Below are 17,728 nucleotides of genomic sequence, written 5' to 3'. Positions count from 1 at the left end.
AAACAGATGAATATTTTTGCGTTTATGAAGAATCATTAATGCATTCTATAATATTTCATCAGATTTAAGACTACACACGACTAAGAAAGGGGGATTCCTACACTTTGCACCCCTCATTGAGTTTGTATGCATTAATCAGATGATTTGATAGAGCCAAACACATCCAAGAAGTTTATGAAGCATATTTTGTTGGTTTTCATCGGTACATATACATGTAGTTTATTCCATCATCCCTATTGAGACAAAATGAAATTCAGAAAAAAGGCTTCCTTGCCTGGGCCCAACGATCACACAAAACAGAACATGGGAAAAATCTATAGTTTTCATGCATGTAGGATCAGTTTTGAAAGGGGAATCTAAAAAATAATTGACATTTTTATCTTAAAAACCCGGGAGTTGGGGTGGGGGTTGTGGTATGGTTCTTATTTTTTCACAAGACAATTTTGCGATCCATAATTATGATGGGTTTTGGAACTAAATTTTCAGTAAAACATTATGTTCGGGAAAAAGCGGAAAGGGGCATCCCCCTCCTATACTACGTGGCTGGTCTTTACGCTACTTTATAAAACTGAAACAAGAGGCCCATGGGCCACATCGCTCACCTGAGAAGCTTTGACAATTCTGTCCTTTACTAGATTTACCCCTTGTAATACATATTGTGACCCACCCTACCCCACTGATCATAATTTAGACAATTTGAAATCTACACTACCCCATATAAGTTTCAGCTTTTCTGGCCCAGTTGCTATTAAGAAGAAGATTTTCAAAGATTTTTCCTATATATTTCTATGTAAAACTTTGATTCCCCATTGTGGCCCCGCCCAATCCCCCGGGGTCATGATTTGTATAATTTAAAATCTTCACTATCCCAGGATGCTTCCACATAAGTTTCAGCTTTTCTGTCACAGTGGTTCTTGAGAAGAAGATTTTCAAAGATGTTTCCTATATATTTCTATGTAAAACTTTGATTCCCCATTGTGGCCCCGCCCAACCCCCGGGGGTCATGATTTGTATAATTTAGAATCTACACTATACCAGGATGCTTCCAAATAAGTTTCAGCTTTTCTGGCCCAGTGGATCTTTATAAGAAGATTTTCAAAGATTTTTCCTATATATTTCTATGTAAAACTTTGATTCCCCATTGTGGCCCCGCCCAATCCCCGGGGGTCATGATTTGAACAATTTAAAATCTACACTACCCCAGGATGTTTCCACATAAGTTTCAGCTTTTCAGGCACAGTGGTTCTTGAGAAGAAGATTTTCAAAGATTTTTCCTATATATTTCTATGTAAAACTTTGATTCCCCATTGTGGCCCCGCCCAATCCTCGGGGGTTATGATTTGAAGAATTTAGAATCTACACTACCCCAGGATGCTTCCACATAAGTTTCAGCTTTTCTGGCCCAGTGGTTCTTGAGAAGAAGATTTTCAAAGATTTTTCCTATATATTTCTATGTAAAACTTTGATTCCCCATTGTGGCCCCGCCCAATCCCCGGGGGTTATGATTTGAACAATTTAGAATCTACACTATCCCAGGATGCTTCCAAATAAGTTTCAGCTTTTCTGGCACAGTGGTTCTTGAGAAGAAGATTTTTCAAAAATTTTTCCTATATATCATGTATATGTCTATGTAAAACTTTGATTCCCCATTGTGGCCCGCCCTTCCCCCGGGGGTCATGATTTAAACAATTTAAAATCTATACTATACCAGGATGCTTCCACATAAGTTTCAGCTTTTCAGGCACAGTGGTTCTTGAGAAGAAGATTTTCAAAGATTTTTCCTATATATTTCTATGTAAAACTTTGATTCCCCACTGTGGCCCCGCCCAATCCCCGGGGGTTATGATTTGAACAATTTAGAATCTACACTACCCCAGGATGCTTCCACATAAGTTTCAGCTTTTCTGGCCCAGTGGTTCTTGAGAAGAAGATTTTTTAATGACCCAACCCTATTTTTGTCTTTTCTTGATTATCTCCCCTTGCGAGGGGATATGTCCCTTCATTTTAACAATTTAAATTTCCCTTCACCCAAGGATGCTTTTTACCAAGTTTGGTCAAAATTGGCCCAGTGGTTCTTGAGAAGAAGTCGAAAATGTGAAAAGTTTACGGACGGACAGACGGACGGACAGACACACATTTGGTTATATATTGGGTACATCAAGTCCAAGTCCTATTGGATACTGCTTATTGGATACAAAAAAAGTGTACACACGAGAGAGCATTATTTGGGTAGTTACTGTTCAAATCTTATTGGATATTAATCCTTGTGTCCTTATTTTATTGGGTTTTTTCTTATTGTTTTTTATTCATTTCAAATTTATTATATATTAATATTTACTGGTAAATTCAGACAAGACTGAAAACCTTTGGTTTTGAACCCATATTTTTGTCAATTTCTGTGATATAGCTCTTTTATTGTAACACCTAACTAATTCGTTCTTAGCAATAAGGATGTACACCTGTATATTTCAAAATATCTAATTTTAAAATATATGAATACCTAAGTGCAAAAAAACTGAATTGTGAAAACACAACTCTACACATCTCAAGACTCTGTTCAACCTTTCTTGAATATCAAAATTAAGTATTAAAGGAGAAACCTTTTTGAGTCATGACCAATTAATAATAAGCAAATGCCCATTACATGTTGGACAGAATGAAGGTATCCAACAGGCATTGGACATGTGTCCAATACCTGTTGGGTTGTATTATGACGAGGGATAAAACTACCCAAGAACAATTGAACATGTGTACATTGTCCAATTCTATTTGGGTTTCTTGAATCTCCTCATCAAAATGCAACCCAACAGGTAATGGACACCTGTCCAACTCCTCTTGGATATCTACATCCCACCCAACAGGTAATGGACACTTGTCCAATTCTTCTTGGGTTTCTTGAATTGTTTCATCAGAATGCAACCCAACAGGTAATGGACATCCGTCCAACTCCTCTTGGATATCTACATCCCACCCAACAGGCAATGGACACTTGTCTAATTCTTGGGTTTCTTGAATCTCCTCATAAAATACAACCCAACAGGTAATGGACACCTGTCCAACTCCTCTTGGATATCTACATCCCACCCAACAGGTAATGGACACTTGTCCAATTCTTCTTGGGTTTCTTGAATTGTTTCATCAGAATACCACCCAACAGGTAATGGACACCTGTCCAACTCCTCTTGGATATCTACATCCCACCCAACAGGTAATGGACACTTGTCCAATTCTTCTTGGGTTTCTTGAATTGTTTTATCGGAATACCACCCAACAGGTAATGGACATCTGTCCAACTCCTCTTGGATATGTACTTCCCACCCAACAGGTAATGGACACTTGTCTAATTTTGGGGTTTCTTGAATTGCATCATCAAAATACAACCCAACAGGTAATGGACACCTGTCCAACTCTTCTTGGATATCTACATCCCACCCAACAGGTAATGGACACTTGTCCAATTATTCTTGGGTTTCTTGAATTGTTTCATCACAATACCACCCAACAGGTAATGGACACCTGTCCAACTCCTCTTGGATATCTACATCCCACCCAACAGGCAATGGACACTTGTCTAATTCTTGGGTTTCTCTAGAATCGCCTCATCAGAATACTACCCAACATGTAATGGACACCTGTCCAATTCCTCTTGGATATCTTCATCCCTTCAATAGTATATAAACTAAAAGGTATTGGACATTCTTCTTGGGTTACTCAAATTTTTTTTCATAAGAAAGAAAACCCAATAGGTATTGGACATTGGTTCAACTCTTCTTGGATATTACATCCCAACATTAGAATAAAACCCAACAGCTGATTTTTACCTGTCCAGTTCTTCTTGGGTTACTTATGCCCTTCATTAAAATTGTCAAATTTGTCTTGGATATTTATACTCTTGCATTAGATTGCAAACCCAATAAGTATGACATTTACCTTCCCTAGTTGAATTCAAATTTATCTGCATAAGCATACAATAAGTCCAAAACATATTTAATACTTTAATTCTAACATTCCACATCTCATTCAGTGTACACTTTACAAATGATAGGAAATATATAAGCATTTTGTGCCTAAACTATTTGGCTTTTAAAGAATTTTATAACCATGTTTGCAAAATTTAAATTTAAATATTGGAACTTGGAGCAAGTCATTACAGGTAGAGCAAGATGCTGAAAACCATATTGATAAATAGATCACACCCTTGATAAAATATTTGCCTTCAGTTGCTAAGATTGTGTTGTATTATATGGAAAATTTCTATAATCCTGTTTATTACAGATACATGTACAATGCATATTTTCCCTGTAATAATAAAAATACTTCTGAGATGTAAAAGAATGGATTAAATAGTCACCGATGTTAAAAGATATTACATGATCTCATTAATCTGGTTTGGAAATCACAAACTTAGTTTTGAAGCCGATAAAACAGTGTCGCATTAGAAAACTCAGTTACAAGTACAATGAATGAATTCGTTGTATCAAAACTTTAAAATAATTGATGCACTATGTCCAAATCTTTTCGACAAATCGGGATAAAGATATTAAATCAAATCATCACTGTTATAAGTCTTAGAGCTAGAGAAAAGTCATTACATGCCCAAATTTTACATGTAAGACTTTGATCCTATATTTCAATAAATGTCAAAATGGTTTTATTTTTGTTTCTGTTCAATACTTTCTTCTTCAGGGTCTCTCATGGCCTATACTGTATGATACCTCCATTGACCCTGCTCTTTTATATTGCCATATGTTTATCCAGTAGCAGTGGTTATGCTCAGGCAATCTTTGAAATATTCCTCATTTCATGCATCTCCTTCAGTTCTGCCTCTGTCCATTTTATTCATTCTGCAATTAGATAAAGGCATTTCTTTGCCGTATAAAACATGTTTTTCTTGACTACAGCAAGATCACCCTTTATGTTGATCAAACCCAACCAAGAAGTAGAAGTATATTTCTTATTCAGAAATATGTATTGATAAATAAAATGGAAGAAAAACTAAATTCTATCAACTCTTTTTTTTTCTTCTATGTCTAACTGCATCTTCATCCTACCCCCATCCGCCATAATTTTATCAAAATGGAATCATCATTCAACACACAAAACGATGTTGCATATTAATTAGACAGTATGTTAGTTTCTGATTGTTAAGAAGGAGATTTTAAAAAGATTTTACACCTATTCCTTGCAAATTTTAGACTTCTAATGTAACACTATCAGTACATTAGGGGTACATAATCTTCAAAAACATCTCTACACTTAATGATAAAGCTTTCACATTAGTATTGTTTTTAGCCCAATGGTTCTGCTAAAGAGGATTTAAAATTGACCCAAACCTTACTAACTGCTTTGAAATTATATTGACAGGGACAGAGACACACTTGACACTCCATCCCCCCTTCCTGGGGTATGCTTTGCACAAAATTTAATTAAAATTGACTAAGCTGGATAGAAGTTGAAAATATGAAAAATTACAGTCAAACAGATTATGAATAACTTTCAGCACATCAGACATGAAGTAGTGATCCTTAAATAAAATACACCTACAAGATGAAGCTGTTTTATTCCTTTGAAGTGATATCTAGTATTGTTTCTTTTCCTGTATGCCACCTCTATCAGAACAAAATGTTATACATGTATTAACATAACCTATGACCGTATAGTACCCCAGTATTTACTTTACAATTAATTAAGTTCTGGAACCAACCCTCAGATGCCCTTAAAACAAATGATTCTAAACTGGCAAAGGTAAAGGGCATCTGAAGAATTTAAAATAAAATGATAGTACAAACAAGCAAACAGTGTGCATGAAAATGTTGGCAAACACTAGAAAAAATACTAAGGTACTTTCTCAAACTTAACATGAATACTAAAGAGGTTTTATGTAGCTGTATTGCACATACCAAAAGCTTTCCTGCAGTTAAAGGTTGGTTGCCTAGTAGTTATGTAGTATGTACAAGTTTTTCCCTCTATCTCTTCTAATTTAAGAAGCGAAAATGTCTCTAAAAATCTTATGGTTGGCATGAAGTATTCCTGTTCATTTTACTGATTACTTACAATTGTCCTATTTCTGAGGGTCATCTTCTGATGAGTGTGTTCTCTGCAATGTTCACAATTGAAGTTCCTGTTTGACCTGTTACATATTGAAAATCCTCAATGAACATGATTATGGTTTTAATTTCCATTGTAATTATTGATTACTTTTATAAAAAAAAATCTAAACCAATTTATTGTAACATAATACTTAGGAAAATATTTATGTAATATCAATGGAAAAAAGGAATCATTATCTCCAGTTATCCTAAAATCACAAGTAAGCATTAATCATATAAATTCACAAACGTAAACCCATTAGCTTTTTGTGCTATTAAATCATAGTCATCGCTGTGCAATAAAGGAAATCAAGTACTAATCCACAGCTTTGTGGCAATAAAGTTACTATCCCCGAGTAAAAAGTGACAAGCCCAAATATAGAGGCAAAAATTAAAAAGTAACATTGAAAAAAAGTTCATCGTGAAAAAAGTCAGGGTATTAACTACAGATGATTCTTTTTAAAATTAAAGTTTAATTTAATTTTCGCTAGTAAAATTTAATCATATATAAATTAATGATTAAAAAAAATGAAAAAAAAAAGATTTTAAATATTCCTTTTCTGGTCATTCACTAGTTCGTCTAATTAAAACGAAGCAAAAATCATTTTGTTTTCATCTTGAATCATTTAAAGCCATATATGGCGTATGTACAATGAAAATTATTAGACTAAAATTATAAGAACTTATTATTTGTATCATTACTTTATATAAACATGATAAAGATAGAAATTTTCCGTAAATTACAAAATCTAAGTCAATTGCGTTATAAAGATATCAAAATTTAATTTGGATTCTCAGAATTTTCTCCGACTTGGAAGAAAATACAAAAGATTTAAATAACACATTACAGAGAAGATAAAATCGTATTATTAGATAAAACGAGGTGTTCTCCGTGCTCCGAATTGTATGAAAAGCTTTAATTTAAATGTATTAACTATATTTCTACTTAATTTTGTATTTTTCAAAAATATATTTTTTGATCAGTTACGCCATATATGGCTTTAAATAAAAGAACACTACATAATTGCATGACACTTATCATTGAGCTGATTCAGTGAATGTATATAATTTAATAATGAGATATCTGTGAGGCATATATGTACAAGCAAATATTGCTATATTAAACAAAGGAAAGGGGGGAATTCAAATTAGGAAATAAAAGATCGTTTTTAAGTAAATCAGTCTTGTAGTACTGCAAAATGGATGCAGTTGTGGAGATTTATGGATAATATGAGCATGCTGTCTGGAATATTTCCATATTAGGGAATTTAATAGCAAAAAAGAGTGAAAATACCGGTGGTGCTTTTCATGTATTAGGCCTAAAAAAAATATGTTTGTTTCCTGTAACCCGACCGACCCATTCAAATTATCCCCGGGTGGATTTTTTTTTCTGACAAATGCCAAAACTTCGTTTGATCATCAGTGTTCCATTTATTAAATTTAAGAAAATAGCTTGTAGCCATAAAATATGTCAACTTAGTGTACATTTATCTTAAATATAAAGGTTTGGAAAAAAAAAAAAAAAAAAAAAAAAGAAAAAAGAATTTCCAACCTACCGAGATTTTTTGGGAATGTTACAGGAAACAAACTTATTTTTTTTTTAAGCCTTACATGTGTATTTTAAAATTCCTAATAGCCCAAGAGGATCCTCAAAAAAACACTAGCCCCATCCTCAAAAATGGAAGCCCCGGGTGTAGCCCGATGCTAATTACACACCCATCATGTGAAATAGTTATAGTAGCCCTATATCAATTTCAGTATTGTTTTAAATTTTAAATTAAAACAAATGACAAAAACAATAATTAAAAAAAAATCAAAATAAAGCAGACACTCATTTTTTATAAAAAAAAAATTGTTAAATCTAGACCCTAAAAAGGGCATGGTAATCAAGGAATCAAAAGGGCACTTTGTGTCGCAACAGGATCTCATGAGGGCACTTTGAAAACAAATGTTAATGTCATTGAAATTATATTTAACATTTTAAAATTTTTACATACTTTAACATGTTTGATTACTTTTAATATTCTTTCATATTGAAATCTTTATTTAAAACAAGTTATTGAAAGATAAATTCATATATCTGTATTCCATTCTTTTTTTTTTAAACAATGTTTTAATTACTGATTCAGAAACAAAAAGAATATAAAAAAGGCATTTACATCCAAATTCTTTAATCAAAAAAGTTGTAGGTTACACTTGAGAAAGTAATGGTATTAATCTAGCTGAAACAGGTGCAATGTTATGATTGTTTTTTTACCTGCTTGGACTGTTATTTGTTTACAAGTACAGTCAATTTAAAGATTAAAGGAAAATACTTTTTTTCAGGGAAGGGGGGGTGGGCATTTTGAAAAATACATGTAGAGACCATTCTCTTTACTTGGAAAATATTCTACCAACAGGATCATGTGAAAATTGGTCTTACTGCCATGCATAATTTGTTTTTTTTTTTTTTTTAAAAACTCTGGCTTTAATCAGAAACTTTGACCCTCAGCTTGTCAAATCTATCAGTTCAATCAAAGAAACTAACTTAGTTTGTTGTTTTTAAGCCTTTTTATCACATCACATTCAGTTTTTTGGTACACTGTAAGTATTTTATTCAGATAAAATATCCGTTTTTTCTTCAAGTTGTATTATGTGTTTTATTCTACTTTCGGTTTATAAAAAACGATCCTGATTTTTATTAGTTAATAATTTACAAGTTTATTTATCTTTGGTCTTGGGCTAATTCTTGCATAATCAATGCAATCAAATGACAGTTTCTCAAGTTAAATCCTCTACCCTGACAGCCTGAGGCATGTTAATTAGCCAGGTGGCTGTGTGCGTGCGTTCAAGCGTGAAGTGATTTCCTGTCGTTGTTTAAACAAAGGGATTATCAGCATGCACTGAATAAACAGAACAGCAAAGGAATATTGCCTAAACTGGGCATATTTATTAATTTTGGGTTAGGAAATAAGGGCATGGCGCTGGAAAAAGAGGCATGGCGCCGAGAAAAAAGGGCATGGCACAGCGCCATGCTAGTTTGCTTTACATTTAGCACTTTTTTGATTTGAGTCAAAATCAAAGACAGAAAGAAGACTGTTTTGACTGAAAGTTTTTCAGTAATACAATGAATCTCTTAAGTTACATATCAGATGAGATAAACTTACATACAATTATTTAGTTGTTGTCAATAATCCCATTTATCATCATCTCAGCTCACTTTGCGATTGTAATACTGTCTACATGAACCGATAATTTACAGCTGATTTATGAACACACGATTGTTAAATTTTTCATTTCCCTTTCCAATATACATTGTCAAAACATACTTAGTTGGTTATGATATAAAATTAAATAATAAACACTTTCGATTTATTAAAGATTATCTAACAATATACGATCATTTACTAAATACTTCTCGCCCTCAAGAGAGTTAAAAAGACAGAGAAAATTCAAAATACAAACAAGTGCAACTTAGGATTAATTGTTCCGATATATCTATTTTAATTTTGTGCACAATTGTTTTCAAAATTACATTAAAATCTATTTTCCTTAAACAAGAACCCAGCAATGGATAGATATTAATCGAATAAACTTACCTTTTCTCTTGTCAATCAGAAAATCTTGTTGACATTAAGTGTTTCTTAGTCGCCATATTTTTTTTCCATGAAAACAAACGTTGCTATGATCAGGATCAACGGAAGTTGATTTTCGGAACTCTCGAGAATTTAGAGTTCCGAAAGTAAAACTGAAACAACAAAACACGGTGCGTCCGTGAAAGCAACTTTTTTGGACACTTTTTTGGACAAATCGTCGTGTCCAAGTTTTGTTGGGTACTAACCTGCAAATACCCAATTAGGGTGTTTTAAGCATATTCAGCGACACTTCTTATTGGGTATACCCAATAAGCAAAAAGTACCCAATAAGTACAATCTTGGGCCAAAATAAAAAATAGCTTTGTTTCCCCTAACGCGACCGACCCAATTAAATCGCACCGACTGAAAAGATTTTTTGAATAAAATGATTCAAATATTTTTTTTATTGTTAACCAAGTTTTATAAAATACAACTTCATCCAAATCAGTTTTCATCAGAACGGCCGACATTGTTCTACTGTGATTTTCAATCATTTGTTGGAAACAAAATGACCTCCAGATGTGATTACAGGGCAGTAGCTCTTCATAGAACAATGGCGACGTCTCAATCTTATGCTTTCAGTTAATTGGAATTTTTCACTCTTGAAGCAATTCGATACTAAAATTTACCATGACTAATTAAGAGTGTTTCGGAGGTGTCTTGGCGTCTCCATGTGAGTGAATAAATTTTTGACAGGGACGTTAAGCAGCAAACAAACAAGTCTGTCTTTGAATTTAAGGTACATAATGCATGGTAAGGCCCACTTTATGAGTAGGTAAGGGGCCAACCTAGTGAACACATCATTCAATTTCACTGCATATTACATTGTAATAAATTTGTACTAAATTTGAGTTTTGATCTAATAACCAGTTCATCTATGATCCTATTTTTACTATATGCCATTTTGAACTATAGGAGTTGTTGTAAATATGCCTGCATATTCCTGCCTTTATTAAGTGGTTAAACTTCGTGAGAATGGTATTTTTATCATTTGTAGATTCGGTTTGGTTCAATTAAAGATTGTTACATGTAACATACTCTTTCCAAATAGTTTTGAAATTAGGATTCAGCTTCCTGAGACGTCCAGTGTATTTTTCTTTAATTAGGCCCTTGAAACTTTGTTCTTTCTTTGCTTTTAATCTCTTCGAGATTTGTTAGGACGTTAGGACGACATTTAAACATTTCCCCATTGCCCCAAATTTAGATGTACTCAGCACTATTTTTTTGCCATTAAGAAGTGGAGGTCTTTTTTGAGCAACCATCTTCTGCGACACTGGACATAAGTTTTTATGGTCCCCTTTGAAGGACTGTTTTCAACGTTACTCATTGGGATTTGAACCTGCGATTTAAAATTAGCCACTTACTTCTTAACTCCAAAGCAAAATGCTCCAGAACCACTACAAATCTCATTGCCCTCAAAAAAGTACATTGGTCGTCTATAAGCTCTGAAGGCTGATTGAAGGTTTGAAAAATATACTCGTATGTCTGGTCTTTACGTATTTGAGAATCTTGTCTATTTTATTCAATTTATATAAAGGTAATGGCGTAAGATATTCCAAAAGTTCAACTAAATAACAGTTGTGAATTAATTAATCATGAAGTTTGCTTTTAAACCGCATATGTATGATACTTAGCATTTAGATCACAAATCGCTTTCTTTTGTACTTTTCTTATTTATAAAGGTAATTTTCAATTAAATTTTAGAATGTATTTTCAAAGTTGCTTTCAGAAAATAAAATTGTTTACCTACCTACCGACCCAACTTGAGAATTTAGGGTCGGGTTAGGGGAAACAAAGATATTTTTAATTCTGGCCTTGGCATGAAAAATACCCAATAAATGCACTCTCGTAAACACGGACGGACGGACGGCTGGACGGACGGACGACGGACACAATGTGATCAGAAAAGCTCACTTGAGCCTTCGGCTCAGGTGAGCTAAAAAGCTTTCAGGTTCTGTCCCCTCGGCACCTCTCCGTACGCTGATCTAGAGGGGTTTTTGGAAGCCCCCCCCCCCCCACTCCCCCTGATTTTGCAAAGTTATTAAATGTGTATACTGAAGCAAATAAAAAAAATACTTTGGACCCCCCCCCCCCCACACACACACACACACACAAACGACAATCACTAACACGAAATAGTTTTTTTTTTTTTGCTTATCGAAGAATTTCTGGTTTGATATATTTGACTGGGGTGGACCCCCACCCCCTTTGGAAAAAAATCTGAGATCCGCGCCTGCTTTCTGTATATAAAAAGAACGAATTTTGTGTGTTTAGATTCAGAAGTTTCTGTTCTGTATTAAACTATTTTATTTGTAAACAGCTTAAGAGACCGTTTGAAGGCATAATTTGCATGCATATTACTCAGCTGGTTCAAGATCTTTTTAGCTTTGGGCGAAATAACTTACCGCCCTTATAGTCGTCTTAAGGTAGGATTCTTCTCATATTTCTAATATTTAAAAATTAATGAAATTTTCACAGAATCAAGAAGACAATATCAGTAAGTGATAGTATCAGTGAAATTAAATTTGACCGTTTTATATTAGAGGCAAGGTCAGGTCAAGGTCATTATCTTTTTCCTTGACATTAAGAATAAATAAATACTGTTGCCAATCACGTGATACCTACTTCTATTTCAAAAGTTTAATGATTGTTCTTTTTGCATAAAAACATATTACTATATCGGGTCTATAACATGATATTACCAAATTTACACAAATTATTTAACTTAACTGGATATTGGCTAATCCGAATTTTCTCTGTTTTTCTTAATTTTTTGGGATATATTAGTTATTTTCATATGCTTCCTATATTTAACTTTTTCTTATTTTCACATATAATAAAGTAGTCTTATAAATGTACAAAATGATACAAAAACAAAAAGTTTTGATCGTTTACTAAGAGAGAAAAAATACTTTTTATGGATTTTTGGCTCAAATCTGCACTTTGATAGGAAGCGTTTAAAAGCTAACAAAGTTCTAGTTTGTTTGAAATATCATAGTTATTTGATATATTTTGAAAGATTAGTCCCTCATTATTAATTTAACTTACATTTGAAAATTTCTCCAAGTCTTCGATTGTGTAAAAGTTATAACTAAATTCATTATTCTACGATAATTTTGAGAGGCAGAAAAGAAGATATTTTCATACGCCACCATTCCGCCAAAAATATAGTCCCTTCTAGTTTTCAAACGCAGTTTATCATTTCTATTTAAAGTTGTACATTTCTGATGAGGAAAGAAAAATATGGTCTTTTAGATTCCTAACACCTCAATATGTAAGACATATAAGCAAATATCCTTTGAATGTTTCATTTAGTCAGAAACCAGAGAAGAATCCTACCTTAATATGCAACCTTGCATAATTTACAAATCAGGAAAGTACAATTTACATTTCACATAAGTTGACAAATCGCAAGTCTACGAATTATACGTGATCACTGATATAACTTGCATTTACATTTTGTATTATTGTTTGCAGTTAACTGTGAAGTTTTGTATTACGTCACGATCTTTTTCGTCAGATGCATCCAGAGTAAACGTGATTGATCATCAACATTGACACGGAAATAGTCTGTTGCACGAGCAACCAATCAGGGATAAGAAGAAAGTTCCAGTCGTTAAGCTTGCGGTTAGGAGGCGTGTACTATTTACCTTGAGCGCAGCTGTCAAATAGGTCGTGACGTAACGTAAAACTTCACACTTAATTGCAAACAATAATAAGTTATGCTGAATGATATACAATTAACAAATTGTGATAGAACAATCGACAAATTATATAATTAGGATTTACAATTTACAAATTAAATGGACGTTTCAATGTGTACATTTAATGAATTACATATTTGGAAATTTGAACCTGTTTGCTTTCCATAGTTACATGTAGGTGCATTAACTCACACATTTTCAAGAAAAACAGAGAAAATTCGGATTAGCCAAAATCCATTTTTTAAAAACTAATTTGTGTCAATTTGGTAATTCCATCTTATAGATCCTATATGGTTATATCTTTTTATGAAAAAAGAAAAACATTTAATCTTTTGAAATAGAAGACCCAATCTCATGATTGGATGCAGTTATTTTTATTCTTAATGACCAGTGAAAATGTGACCTTGAACTGACCTTGACTCTGATATAAAATGGCCAAAACTAATCTAACTAGTACCATCACTTAGTAATATTGTCTTCTTAATTCTGTGAAAATTTCATTAATTCAAATACAGTTTTGTGTGAGAAGAATCCTACCTTAAGATTCTTAACATATCGTGTTATGTTTGTTTTTTTTGTACGTTTGTACTGCAGTTGGTTTTGCATTCATATATGTTTGCTACTACGTGGTCGTTGGTTTTGCTTTAATGTATATTTTTTCTGCGAAAAGGTCTGTTGATTATGCATTGTATATCATTTGTTCAGTTTTTATGGTCATTGAAATTAAAATAATTGTTTGTTTTCTCATTATGGTAATTTTTGCCCTTTCCGCTGCCCATAATTTTAAAATGTCTAGTAAGCATCATCTTTTCTATCATAAGAATAACGCACAAATCATCAATTTTATTAATTAATAAATAAGTAATGTTTTTGTTAGCAATGGTTTGTTAAGGCGGCGCAACCTCGAACACGACGTTTTTGCGACCTAAGTGTAAATGAGAAAAACTCTTTTGATATGAACATTTGACATCAAAAAGTCCCGTTAATTCAGGTATGTTTTGGGATACAATTGTTCCATAAAATGTAAAATTTTTATTTCATTCTGGAAGTTTTGTAAAATTTTATCGAAAACTTTACATGGAGTGTTTAAACAAACAAGGCTTTGAAAATGACGTCAGAAAGGGGGAGGGGTTTCCATTTCCAACATTCTATATAGATTTTCCCCTGTAAAAACTGGTATAGACCTGAGAATTGTTTACACTGGCTACAGAGAAATAATATGTGCACCCTGAGTACTTGTCTTTTAATGCCAGAATAGATTCACAGAGAAAAGGGATGCACAATTAATGTCGATTTGTAGTCAAGATGTGAAAAATCAATCACGTCAAAAAATGACAGTGATCGTGTTGAGGATATTGAACTTCAAAAAGTAAAATACGCTGGCACAATCAAGCCAGGATCTCTTCCAATGCAGTAATCCATTTGCAATACCATATGCATTGAAAGCCGCTATTCATGTAATTTTAAAGCCATACAAATAAGGCGGATTTATGAACTTACTCAGCTCCAGGGAATCTCATTAAAATAAGTGTACTAGTATGAGGTAGGAGAACATATGTATTGAAAAACATTGACGTTGTCGGACACCTGAAACTAAACGGCGACAGCGTCGGGTGATCATATAATGGCGTTTTTATTTTATGATAATTTTGCAAATAATGAACTTAGCAAAATAAAATTTTCAACATTTCTTTATTTTTTGTTATTTTATGTTCCTTATAAATTTTGAAAGCACAGACTGCATATAGTACTAATTTTATCGCCTCAGTCCACGAACTTTTCCTCGTATAATGGTTATAATCATACACATGAAATACAATATACAAACACACAAGAGGGAAATGGTTGCTTGATTGATAGGAAAGACATACAAGTTGGGGAATACCCCAAATATTTTATGTATATGTTGCAGCGCATATGTTTATACCCAATGGGCCCTGATTTGGTAATAAATTCTATTCTATATCAGTGGTGGATCCAGGAATCTTGTAAATGGGGGGGGGGGTCGGAGGAGGGGCGCACAATAACACCAAAAAATTAATTTATTAATTTTTTTTTATATTTTGGACATTAAAAGGGGGGAGCTTGACCCCCTTCTAAACCCGTTCGTGGACCGCCATTGATCTGAGTTGAAACACAATTGAATACACATTCATGTATTGCTCTATTCTCTTGGGCTATTGATTGATCGTTGCTCTTTCAATCGGTATATAATGCCTATGGCTATTTTACCTATTTGGCCAAATTCAGACATGTGATACATGTCATGTGGTTTGAAGAACCAATAGGCTTACTTTAGAATTTTTCCCGCTATTGGTGAACTGCCTTTGTTCATCAAAAAGACAGGTTTCTTTGAGGAAAGCTCTAATTAGTGTACATGTTAAGCTTACTGTATCTATTATGAAGTCTGTCATATTAGAACCATCCTGACCAACCTGAAACCTAACAGATTATTGGTATGTATGTAACTATGTATGTATGTATGTTTGTATGTTTGTATGTATGTATGTATGTATGTATGTATGTATGTATGGTATACCAGACATATTCATGCAGCTTTACTGAGTTTGCCTCGCCCCATAAACACAGTGACGGAGCAAAAAATCTTGAAGGGGGCAGTTTGGGGTCGGGGTAGGGGCCCACAGCCACAGATTTATAAAATCTTATGCATATTTTGGACACAAAGAAGGGGGGGGGGATGGTCCCCCTCTAAATCCGCCAGTGAAACAGGTGATTATTGGATAATCATGTAAAGTATATGTTTTTATCATACGTAAATGTAATGTGAAATAGTTGCATCGAAATGTATGTATTACATAATATTATATATATGAATAAGATTGATTTTCAAAAGTAATGTTTTAATTTATTCTTTAATGCAATCAAGGGAAATAACTTGTAAATTCATTCAAAATGAAAGGAGATAGCGAGAGCTATCGTCCTTGTAATATGCATATTACCATGTAAGTTTATTGTTAATTTTTATGCCCCTGTAATCAAGATCCAGTGGTATATATTTTGTTCTGTATGTCCATCTGTCCGTTTATCTGTTTGTCTTTGTCAACAAAAACTAACTTTACCCATAATGTTTTATTGGATGGGGTGCTATATGGCTTTCTTATTTTACAGGGGTATTCCTTTTGACTTGATTTTTCTTTGGGTATCACAAAATTTGACCTCTTGACCTTGACCATAGATTTTGACCCACTTTAACAAAAAACTAAATCTTTAACCTTGGACATATCTTATGAACAATTGGTGTTTGGGCTTTCATACTTCACATATGTATAATTCATAGTGATTAGACCTTACATCAGGTAAAAATTTTGACCTTGACCTTAAAGTTTGGCCCACTTTGTAAAAGACTTTAACTTTGGCCATAACATTTAAACTGTAAATACCATGTACAGCTTTCATATTTCACAGGACCTGGTGTTTTCATTGTGTAAAGACCTTCTCTTGATACCAACAATTTTGACCTTTTGGTCTTGAAGTTTGACTGTATTTAAGGAACATAAACCTCAGGTTAAAAAAGCAATACTTTGAAGGCTTAATAAATCCTTAATTCTTAAAATTCATGTTTTTTGTATGATAAAAATATTCAATTTGCCTATAATTTGGGTGTTTTTACCAAATTTTGGAAAAAAGAGTTAATGTTCAATTGGGACAGGGTTCTTTTACAAGACCTGGATGTAAGGAATATCAAGCCTTGAGTTGGGGTAGGTTATAATAACATGTTTATTTAAGAAATGAATTTAATTTTTGAAGATTCATGAGGTTATGAAGTACGACGTTTCACGCCAGTGTAAAGACGAATAATGATCCCCATCGAATAATGACCGGGGGTCATTTTTCAACGACAAAAAATGACAACTTTTAGAAAAAAATCATTTTTTGTAGAAAAAGTGTCCTAGGGGTCATTATTTTATATGTTAGTCCTATAAAAAATTGACCCCCATTGAAAAATGACCCCCTTTAGAGTGAAAAGAGATTCTTTAATTGTCAAGTAAAAAAAATTTCTTTTTAATATATTCCTCCTTATAGTGTTTGCTTAAAGAATGATATTCCACTTGTTTTTAGAAATCAAACCATGCAACAATCAGGTTCCAATACTCTTTAATAGAAAAATTAATTTTTCCTTCATTTCAACTTTTAGCTTGTATAAGTTTGGCAAATCCTATCTGACAATGAAAGAGGAGGAAATTTTTAACCCCCCCCCCCCCACCAAAAAAAAATTACGTTAAATCAAAACAAACAAAAAATAAATGAAAAGCAAAAATATAAATAAAACTGTATATACGAGGGCTGTTCAATAAATAAT

The 17,728-nt window shown here is 33.2% G+C and overlaps 1 long non-coding RNA gene across 2 annotated transcripts; it reads right to left on the bottom strand.

Moving 5' to 3' along the window:
• Nucleotides 1–3,982: 3,982 nt before the first annotated feature.
• LOC134242678 (uncharacterized) lies at nt 3,983–9,746 on the bottom strand. Of its 2 annotated transcripts, XR_009986902.1 has the most exons (3): nt 9,668–9,746; nt 6,055–6,130; nt 3,983–4,844 (listed from the first exon to the last, which is right to left on the bottom strand). It is a non-coding gene; the product is annotated as an uncharacterized LOC134242678 (long non-coding RNA). The 2 variants fall into 2 exon arrangements; XR_009986901.1 differs by lacking the exon at nt 9,668–9,746 and having other exon boundaries at nt 6,055–7,003.
• Nucleotides 9,747–17,728: the final 7,982 nt, after the last annotated feature.

Source organism: Saccostrea cucullata, unplaced genomic scaffold (genome assembly GCF_032062105.1).
Source record: "Saccostrea cucullata isolate Sc308-1 unplaced genomic scaffold, CSIRO_AGI_Scuc_v1 ctg7266, whole genome shotgun sequence".
NCBI lineage: Eukaryota > Metazoa > Mollusca > Bivalvia > Ostreida > Ostreidae > Saccostrea > Saccostrea cuccullata.
Note: the sequence above shows the minus strand (reverse complement) of the source record. Positions and strands in the feature narration are given on the sequence as shown.